General features: G+C 36.1%; 1 long non-coding RNA gene and 1 pseudogene across 1 annotated transcript; one reads left to right on the top strand and one right to left on the bottom strand.

Moving 5' to 3' along the window:
* Positions 1 to 2,734: 2,734 nt before the first annotated feature.
* Positions 2,735 to 8,650, bottom strand: LOC147566788 (uncharacterized; annotated as a pseudogene).
* LOC147566789 (uncharacterized) lies at positions 4,002 to 5,857 on the top strand. Its single transcript, XR_015237482.1, has 4 exons — positions 4,002 to 4,173; positions 4,679 to 4,712; positions 5,228 to 5,433; positions 5,592 to 5,857. It is a non-coding gene; the product is annotated as an uncharacterized LOC147566789 (long non-coding RNA).
* Positions 8,651 to 11,478: the final 2,828 nt, after the last annotated feature.

Raw genomic sequence — 11,478 nt, 5'->3', positions numbered from 1 at the left:
AACGGTTATTAAGAAAATCGGTCCAGGCTTGGTAATGTGACATCCGGCCAGAGCTTCAAAATCGAGACCGGCCCGACAACTCTAATCGGTCGGTCCGGGCTTGGCCCGATCGGATTTTGGGCAGTCTCGGGCGTCTCTGGACTCGGGCGGACACCGGGCTTTTCACGGTCAACAGATTTTTTTTCCCATCCCTAGCTCTAAGTGCATCTACTTCGCAATGCGGAGGTCACGGTTTCGATCCCATAAAAGTACAAATTCATGAATATTGAACTTGGGTATAAATAAAATTGTTTATGTGGATTTTAGGCCATTTAATTCGTCGGATTTTAGACCAGTAGTAATTCAGCAATTATCGTGCTCATCACATCGTAACGATGTATCAATGCCTTTGTAATGACCATTGTAGTCAATGTAAAAAAAAAACACAAAGGGTTGTGTGGGTCCAAAAACGGCAAAACACGACCCATTTTTGGGTCCAACCTAAGGTTGAGAATTTGACCCGGTGACCCAGGGCCTCCCATGTGTCTATGGGCATCTGATGACCGAGTCGGTCAAAGGCCACCTATCCGGAAGGTTCAGAGTGAACGATCAAAGCAAGAAGGTTTATCCGATGCACTGCCTATGATCACCTTAGAGGCCATCCGTCGTTTGTCCATATACTTCACCTTTTGTTTGTCTGAGTTAAGAAAAACCTAAGGTTTCCTAGGTTTATATGACCGGTTTGATTTACGAGGAGAGGGCCCTAATGTTGGATTTCATTATATAAACTCCTAGTCTGAAATTCTGTTTTTCATGTTTTCAACTTCCAAAGTTTTATCTCTTTCGACAATAAACGCGACAACAACTCGTTTTGGACGCTTCTTGTCTAAACTGACTTTTTTTCCAGTGTTGTCTAAAATGACTTAAGGTTATCATTCAGGATTTTTAAAAAAATTGTTGCTTCTGAATTCTGAAGTGCTTTTTGTAATTCTTGGAGAAAACCTGCAAAGAACTCGGAAGTCTTTCCGATCTTCAAGTCAATAAAGAGTTCTTGCAGTTAAAGAGTTTTCGAAAAGAATTCCATCGTGAATTTGGTAATTCTCGAAAAGAATTCATAACCAAGAAATTGAGCCACGATTGAGACAATAGATTAGTTTCAGTCAACAGTCAATCCAACAAAACTAGCCAAGTTGGCATTACATGTCCAGGTCGTAAGCGGAAATGCTAGAAAAAACTAAAATATATATTCCTATTTCACACGTAAATAAGAATCAACTGTCTTGATCCCAATGAAAAGTCTGAGACAAAGAGAGTTGACGCAAACCCTTTATTATGTTTAAGCCTAGAGTTAGATTTGATATCTTTCTATGCGACCCCCTTTTCCTCTTTGGATTAAATCCATTTTCGCCCCCTCCTTTTGTATAGCTTATTTTTTGCCCTTATTTCTTGACAAGATTACATAAGTAACCGAAAAAACTAAAACTCTGTATAAAATTCCAGTTTTGTCAGAGTTAAATTCGGATACAATCGAAATCTAACCCCATGAAAATTAATCTTCATCGAAATCACCAATTCAAGATAAACTAGCTCTCCTCATCAATACTTATCTAATTCTCTTACTAAACTCTATAAATACCCAAAACCCCAATGATTCTGTAAAACAAAAACTAGAGAAATTCACCCTAGTTTCAACTTCTTCATTGAATTCTCCATATTCAACAATGAAGATGGCAAGAACTATCTTCCTAGCTTTGATTTCAGTAATTGTGTTAGCTTTGATTACTGGTTCATCAGCTCAACATCAACAGCAACCACAACCATGGTTCCCATTACCCCATTTCCAATTACCAAGACCCTTCCCCTGGTTTCAACCTCAACCACAAAACCCTTCATTAATTCCTCCACCATCATCCCAAGTAAACCCTAACCCAAATCCTTCAACACCAACAAGGCCTTCTTCACCTGTTCCTCCTTCACCTCCCATGATTCAGAATCCTGTCATTAACAACATGGGTAGATGCTTATCAACTTTCCAGATTGTTGAATCATGTGTTCATGAAATTGTTGCTTCTTTCATGAACTATAGATCATCTGTTGGTACTACTTGTTGTGAAGCCATTGATGAAGTTATTGATGATTGTTTCTCTATTTTACCTGGATTTGTTAATAATCCTGTTTTTTACCCTCAAGTTGTTAGACAATATTGTTCTTCACCTAGAAGATCATCATCACTTACTCCACCTCTTTCTTAGATTTATATTTTATACTTTGTTTTAGTAGTTCTTGATGATGAAGTTTTATTAGTAGAGATTAGGTTTAATTAGTTGATTATTAGTACTTGATTAGTATAATGTGATTAGGAGAATAAAAGAGTGATTCACCATTATAAATATGTTTCACTTTTTTGTAGTCCTTATAATTAAATATCAATGAATATAGTAGTTTTCTTTTTAATATTATTGTATATGGATCATAGATATTTATTTTGGATATTCTAACGGCATGGATAACATATATGTTCGCAGATAATGGGTTTGAATCATGTCTTTTGAAAATTTTAATCTTTGGATTTACGTTCAAACAATATTATTTAAAAATATTGGAAAAAACCCCATAGTATTACAATTTATTTTATCTAAATGGCTCGTTTGATTTGTCTTTTCTTCGATCTGGAAACAATAAGATTTGAACTCTGATCTCTCCGGAGAGATATAAAAATTATTACTCGACTTAAGTAAGCTTCATAATCTCTTTGTTATTTGATAACAAGAGTTGAACAAGTCCTAATATTGTGACCTTTCCCCTTATATAAGCTGCAGGTATAAGTCCTCCTTCCTACATAAGATAACAAGAGTTCCTCCGGCTCCGGTACACCAATTGGCTTTAGCTCGACTCGATTAGGACATGTCCTTCGATTATGACCAATTTGGCCACAAACCCGACAATGATGGTAGGGCTTACCGTCTTGATTTGAGTTGATTTTGACTTATGACAGGTTCTTCGGTTATGACCTCTTTCTCCACATTGTCGACATTTAAACCGCCTTTCTAACGATCCATCTTTAATAAGTTCTTGGCAATAGTATCTCCTATGTCCTTCCTTTCCACAATTGCTGCACTAAAATTTCACTCCTGCCAGAGATATGAACTTAGATCTAGCAAGTGGGTAAAAACTTGAATCAGAAAACATGGCAAGAGGAACTACAAATGATCTTCTCCTCAACGAGTTCAAGAAAATGAATTTAATCACCTTTCATGGAAATGCTTCTTTTTCGGCGGTTTTCAGGATCGCTGAAGAAAGCTTTCAAGGTATCGGACACCTTCTTTCTTGCTGCAGCAGTGCCTTTAGAAGTTTAGCTTAGCTTGCTGCAAAGAAAGTACAATTGTATTCATCACTCAGTGAAACAGTTTTTTGTCTTCGATCAATAATAATGTGCTCGAAGAACAAACTTTGTTGAAAGCAAGATTGGAATATCAAATGTGAAAATCGATTACAGATAATAGTGAATTATCACTTGCTTACCTTAATCGAAGCCACTCTTTCTGCATGTAGTTTAGGATCACCATGGAGAATCTTCATCCGTTTAGTGAACAGTCCCGTCATTGCATTAAGACTCTGCAAGCGTCCAACTAAACAAAAAAAATTAAACTTACGAACTGGTTCACATTGTCACTTACGAACCGAATGTCTCCCCATGATAAAACCATCGTTATAGTATCCAGGATAAATGGCTTTTTAGGGTCAAAAAATTATCATATTAACCAAAAAAACCTAGATTTTTTTCTATTAGGTAGAAGTTACCAAAATTTCACACTCTCTCTGCAATATATTTCTGATTTCAATTATGTTTCAATTGGGTTTGGCTATTCTAATTAGTTTTAAATTTAGTTCCAAACTAAACAATTAACATAGTCGATTTTGGATGAATTCAGTCTTTATGTGTTTTTGGGGTTGGATTAACCGTATTGGAGTTGTTAGGGTTTGAATTCATCTTTTTTGGGTAATTTGTCAGGCGATGTTCCTCCCTTAATTGGTGATAATAAGAAAAGCAATTCAAGAGGAAGAGGAGGGGTGGTGATAATGGAAATTCTGATGGATAAGATAAGAAGACCTCTCATGCGGACCAGATCAAATGATCCAAACAAAGTCCAAGACCTCATGGACAACATTCAACAGATTGGCCTCGAAGTCTCTGTATGTCATCATTTGTTTTTAGTTATTTGTTTTCTACAATTTCAAATTGGGTGATCATAGCCTAGGGTTAGAAATCCCTTATCTCTTGAAATAGATCATGAAGATTAAATCACTTGGAACTTTTTCACCAAAACTAAGTATTGTACTTGTTAATTTACTGAAAATACAAAAGTGGAAATGAAATGAAGATATTCAAGTGGAAAGAGTACTAAAAATTTTGATAGAGGTAATTAGGTATAGGCCGCACACCCTACTAGCGAAGGCAGTGCCAGTATTGCCAAGCATGTTAGGAGAGTTCGCATATAATGCGGAGGACGATACAAATGTTGGTGTGTATCATATGTTGCAGCTAACAGCCTTTTACCGATAATACTTCTCTAAATTGCTTACCAATTGTTTTCTAGTGAACGACTTCTTTAATTATGTTACTCCATTTAGATAAACAATAGTATTTTCTTATACTCAGAGTGAACTTCAATTTGTTTGGTTGTTTGATAATATGCAGATTGATGTGCTTGAGGTCGATACAGTGTACTACGGTACGTTCACTTTAACCTGGTGATGATGTCTTGTTCCTTTGTTTTCATCAAGTCTTTCCAGGTGCAACTTAAACGTGAAGTGCTTTAAACTCTATGATGACCAAAAATACCTACTAAGATAGTCTTGTCGTGTTGCAGTATTATGAGAACTCATTTCATAAGAAAAAGTGGTGTAAGAAAAACTTGGAAGCCTTGTGAATAGAAATCTGAGGTGGTTGTCATTTAGATAGATGAAAACATGATCATTGTTGTAACTTCACTGAATGGTGATTCACTAATGAAGAGAAATGTTTTTTTTCTTATAGTTTTATACATAATCTTGCTCAGAGACTGATTACCCTAACCATGTAGTTTCCATAATTTGAATTCTAGTTATCTAGGATCAACAAAAGGGATTATAACAACAAATTACTTTGAGTAGACCTTGAGTAAAACTTCAACCAATTCCAGCAGTATGGAAGAAGGATATGGGGAAATTTCGTTAATTGCTACTAAACTGTATTGTGTCTGAATAGGTTTCTCTAGTTGCCACCGATATGAAGATCACCAGAAAACTCCCAACAATCCGTTGCAAAGTTTGTTGAAGATCTAAAACCATGGAAGATCAACGAGAAGTACTTCCATAACGATAGAATTGATCAGCTACAGAAATTCTACAAGATTTACAAAGAAAGGATGCGAAAATTCGATATTGTCAATTATCACAAGATGTATACAATAGGTCAGTTATTAGTCTTCAATCCTTCTCTTTGTTAACAATCTATATCCACGATTTCCATATACTCCATTGTTCGTTTAGTCTTGAATTGTCGATGGATAGTAAATTCAGACCTTTGATCATTTGCTTTCTCAGGTTTGAAATGTCTTGACAATTTACAGGTTTTCTTCAGCTTAGGGATCCACTTCACAAAACTTCATCAAGAAAATCAGGAACTCAAACTTTCAGTGAATGATGAACCAAACGGAACGAAATGGGCCAAATGAAACTACTATTTTGTGTTGGCATATAAGTACTTTTCAGTGATGATGGGTTGAATGGGCCAAATGTGATGATGTATCCCTTTCTAGATGGACATGAAGTTTCATATTCTTCTAACTCATATTGTTTTGTGCTTCATAAATTTTTATGATGAATGATGAAATCAATTCCAAACTCAAGATTTCATAGACACATACTCTTAGTTTATATTCTCGATTTGCAAATCGGGTTTGCAAGATATGCAACTCAAGATTATATTCTGCAAAACTTGCAAATCATGTTTGCAATCTATATTTTGCAAACATAGTTTGCAGTTTACATTATGCAAACACATGTTTGCAGGTCAGATTGTTGCAAACACGTTTGCAGAACAGATTGATGCAAACACGTTTGCATAACGTTTGCAGAACAGATTGATGCAAACACGTTTGCATAACAGATTGTTGCAAACACGTTTGCGTAACAGATTTTTGCAAACACGTTTGCATAACAGATTGTTGCAAACACGATTGCAGAAAAACGTAAAGGAAAAAAACGCCGTTTTTTTCTGGTTTTCTTTTTGAAAAAAAAAGTATTGAAAGTGGATCTTGTTCGAAAGCTAATGAAAAATCATTTCTACATTTACAATTTTTATAGAAATCCAACATCTCAAACAAAAGTTATATCGATTTAAAATTTAAAGAAAAACAAAAGAATTTAGTTACACAAAATGACAAAAGGGGGCATTTTAGTATTTGCACACTTTTTGACCTGAATAATAATTTTCAAATGTTTTGTGGTTTTCTACTCATTTTCAATATTATTTTGACTTTTCTAGAAATTACCTCCATAAAAGACGTTAACTAAGAGTTACGTTTTACGATCCTAACACGATTTCGTCTAAGTACACACAAGGTGTATATACACATCTCATTATACCCACGGAAGTAGTTGATAGTGTCCGACAAGAGAACTCAAGTACCACAATGGCGAAAAAAAGTGCTAAAACGTAGAGTTTTGGCATAAATAGTTAAGACTATTGCCCATCCTAGGAAAGCTTGTTCAAGTCCTACCCATTTACTGAAATGCTCACATGCATTAGCTAAGCGATTTATATTTACCAAAGAAGATGACTAGAATCGATAAAAATGAGTGAGTACCGGAAGAAGAAAGAAGATAAAACAGTTATCGGCTTATGTACTAGAAAAGTTAAGCAAGAGACTAACTCTTAGGGACCTGCTGATCTTTAATCCAACTTCAGGAGACGGCGATTGGTATATACGCTTCGATTTTTTCCTCACCTTCAACTTTATATCTAGATTGTCTACCTCATCATATTCCTTCACTTTAAGAGGCGATCTGCAGAAAGACCGGCCAAGCAAAGATTAGGTACACATACAGAAGTACATACCACAAGTTACACCATTATCAAATAACTCTACTTATGGAATGAAAGCTATCACAATGTAACAACATATAAGGTATATGTGAATACACACAGCTAGCTCATAAACTTTATTTGCAGCAACATATCAGCCGAGCAATCAATGAATCATGTTACAAACATATCTAATTTGCACGGCAACGTTAGTTTACCCAAATCTATAATAAGTTCCTTACAAAAATATGAGGGGTTTAATAAGTTTTTTACATAGATCGAGTTTTTCCCATGGTCGCTCGTCGATTGATTCTTCCCATATCACACAATCTCCCAAACACTGCTTGCAAGTTCTTATACCCTAGCATAAGTTAAGAAAAAAAGTAACATTAACGACATTATCATCGACTAAGCTACCAAAAACATCGAAGGGGCATTATGTCTAGCGTTCTATAAGATCTAAACAACAAAAATAGAAGAAAGTATGATGCTTTTATAGTAATATAAAACATAGAATATAGCTAAACAAACATTTCCATTACAATGAGAACAATCTAATTTCGATCTTTCGCTACCACATTCTGTACAAGGAGTATTTCCTCTACCTCTACAACTAAGGCAAGGTTGTTCCTTTATATACTGGCCGTTCGGCCCAAACCATGATTCTGGATTTAGGTGCTCCAGAATCAACATTCCTGAAATATAGATTAAGAGTACTAAGATTACTCATTAAACAGAATAAACAAATGATCATAGAAATACACCTTTTGGATGTTTGGATTTAGGTGCTCCAGAATCAACATGTCTGAATCTGAATTTGTTGAATCTGAATTTGCTAAGTCCGAATTTGCTACATCTGTATTGGTGAATTATTGATGTTTGTTTTTCAAATCTGAATTATAGGGTCTGAATTGAAAAGTGGGAACTAAGGATAGAAAACCCTAAATAAGTTCCTTAGTCACTCCCTCTTTCTCATCTCTCAACAGCCATCTCCCACCCGTTCTCTATATCTCTCTCCCTCTTTCTCTCTGTAGAATAGCAAATCGATGGTAGGGTTAACTTCCTCTCTCTCTTTCTCCCTCTCTTTCTCCCTCTCTTTCTATAACAGTAGATTCGACCGGCTAGGGTTTGTAGTTGAGGTTTGTATTTCTGGTGGTAGTGGCTACTTTCTCTTTCTATAACAGTAGATTCGACGGTGGTTTGTATTTCTGGTGGTGGTGGTTGCTCTCTCTTTCTCTAACAGCAATTCGACCGGCTAGGATTTGTAGTGGTTTGTACTTCTGGTGGTGGTGGTTTGTAGTGGTGGCGGTGGTTTGTAGTGGTGCTTTGTAGTGCTGATGGTGCTTTGTAGTAGTGGTTTGTAGTGGTGGTGGTTTGTATTTCTGGTGGTGGTGGTGGTTTGTAGTGGTGGCGGTTGTTTCTCTGAAGGTGGTTCAAGAGTTTCCTCAGCAAAGGACTCATATGATGATAGCTGCGACTCTACGGTTGGCAAAATACTATGCTCAGAAACTGAAATGGAGTAGGATCAAACAAAGTATTCGCCTCATTTATACTACCATCCTCATCATCATAAGACTCATGATATTGTGTATTGTACTCCATATTATCAAAGGACTCATCATCTATGATGTTGGGTTTTTTATTGAGGGACAATTCTAGACTTTCACCAATTCTTTCAATTAAAGCTAATCTTTCAGCTCGTAGCTCATGACCTTTCTGCTCAAGCTCTATATTAGTCCTGACAAGAAGACTATAAAGTTCGTCTAATGAAGATGATGAAGAGTCATTAGTTTGAATGTTATCCCATTGAGGTGGTTGAGACATGTTTGGATCATAAAACTCTTCATTATATTGACTGCAGGATGAACTATTGACAAGTGCATAGTGTGAGTCGTAACCTCCTTGAGGTTGACAATACTCCCTATAATTATCACCATAGACATTATCCCTCGGATTTTCAAAATAATTTTGATTGTTAAAACGTTGATAATTATTGGTATTTTGTAATTGAGGATCGCAACCTTGTTGAGGTTGATGATAATCCCAATAGTTATCAACGTTATGACTATTGTAACAAGACCGATCAAAATTATCTAGAGTAGTGTTATTCCCCTCAAGTCTAGATAATGACCATGAAAGAATCCATCCATTTTTTATTAAGAGTAACGAAACTACGGAGATCCTAAGAAAAACACACACACAAGCAAGCCGACTCAACCAAGCAACCTAGACAAAATCTAGACTACTGGTGGTCTTTTTCACCTAAAAGTAGATCTAGACAGCTTCTACTTCTTACCAAAGCTTGAACTATGATTCTTATAAGGAGTTACTTCGTCACAGTACAACGATCAAGAATTGTGCGCTTGGATCGTTCCCTCTTCCTGGGAAAACTCCAAATACTAATCAAGTTTGAGATTTGTCAAGAAGGTCCTATAAGCTCGTTACCCTTTGGCCAATGTCTAAATCAATTTTTAATTTTAAGTGAGGCTTGGGATCGCGCAATGTTGTTACCTAAATGGGCAAGAGACCGGTGATGAAATCCGACTCCTATCTTGTAATGGGTTAATGCCCTTACTAATATGATAATTAAACTAACAGTTCGACAATCAATTAGGCAAGCAAAAACATCACAAGTACCCACTTACAGGAGATTCGTGGGTGATCTAGAAGTTACCTCCCGTTCAAGACGGGCGACGACCTTTGTAGACGACCCGGGCCACTCTTCCCGCAAGTGTGCGAACCCGAGGCTTCTTAGTTTCGGTTACAAAATGAAATGCCCTCCAATTTAGGGTCACAACAATAAAGGCCTTAATACAAAACAAAAAAAAATAAAGAAATACAAAAAATTTATAACACTCTCTCACCAAACTAAAAATAAAGTACTAAAATAACTAAAATCTAAAAGGGTCTTCTTTGATGTCCTTCTCCTTGATGCTCCCTCCCTTTAGCTCCTTTGTGAATCTACACAAAGAAAAGAAAAGCAAGTCAAAGTAATCAAAAGAGACAACAATAAAAATAAAAAACCAATTCAAGATTGAAAATAAAATTAAACTTATCCCCGGCACGCCAAAAACTTGATAGGCCTAAAATAGGTCTTTTCCCCAAGTGTAGGGGTCAAGTTATAGTAAAGTTTGTAAATCGGGAAGTCGTTCCAAGGGACAAGTAATTTTATCTAAATCTTAAATCAACACCACCTTTTGATTATCTTATTTGATTTTGAAAATAATAAAACAATGACAAACTAAATAGGAAGGGAGTAAGATGAGAAAGAAAAATCTAGGATTTAGAATACTGGCGGATTAGCTGAGTATTTATACTCTGGCTATGACGTCGATCCCACTTACCAGGCTATGACGGCGATCCCACTTACCAGGTGTCTGATCAGATTCTACTTTGTGGAACTCGAGCGGATATGGTCTCTGCATATGGAGAATACTGGAGGGATAACTCGAAATCAACATTTGGTTCCACCTTACAAACACCCTCGTTTCGTTTTGGAACTTCGGGTGTCTGTTTAATCCATCTACCATGTTACAGGACGACAGGTACTAGTTCCATCTTTCAATCAATCGGAAGGACTCTCAAGACCAATTTTCAGATCATCCTCTTGAAGAGCTGTCAGGCTTATAAGCTACAAAATGAAGGAAGCTCCACTAATCGAAGCTATAATGCGCAATTCCTCAATTCTGGCATTTTGTCGTTTTACTTTGTTTAATGTTATGTTTGTATTTTAATTTGGATATTGTAATAGAATGTTAAGTTAATGTATTTGCTTTCTCAAAAAAAAACTTAATACCTATCACGGGTCAAGAGATAATTCACTCTTTCAAAAAAATGAAAGGAGCAAAGGGCTATTTTCGCCTCAAGTTAGACATGTCTAAAGTCTGTGATAGAATAGAATGGTCATTTTTTATTAACATTATGCAAAAGCTAAGTTTTTCTGATCATTGGATCAAAATGATTTCCAATTGCATCTCAACCTCCTCTATGTAAGTCCTTATTAATGGTCACCCTAGACCAAAATTTCATCCATCCAGAGGCATTAGGCAAGAGGACTCTCTGTCTCCTTTCCTGTTTATTCTAGCATAGAAGGATTAAGCCGAATTTTAGTTTCCAATCCTGAAAATGATAAATTTTTAGGATTACCCACTGACAACCCTAATCTCACCATCACCCATCTTCTCTTTGTTGATGATTGCATCATTTTCGGAAAAATTCTCTCGAGAATGTGCATAATCTGAAAACCATCCTTAGCCTTTTCTGTTCGGCTTCTGGAAAAACTATAAACTACAACAAATCTAATATATTTTACTCCAAAAATTCACATCCAAAATTTAAATGCATAATCATGAAAACTCTAAAAGTGAAATAAGCTTCTAAAACGGAAAAATATCTTGGAACCCAGCTTTTCATTGGAGCCCAGAAAACTA

This window comes from Eschscholzia californica, unplaced genomic scaffold (assembly GCF_041429995.1).
Source record: "Eschscholzia californica isolate CP2 unplaced genomic scaffold, dmEscCali1.0.p SCAF_1, whole genome shotgun sequence".
Taxonomy (NCBI): Eukaryota; Viridiplantae; Streptophyta; class Magnoliopsida; order Ranunculales; family Papaveraceae; genus Eschscholzia; species Eschscholzia californica.
Note: the sequence above shows the minus strand (reverse complement) of the source record. Positions and strands in the feature narration are given on the sequence as shown.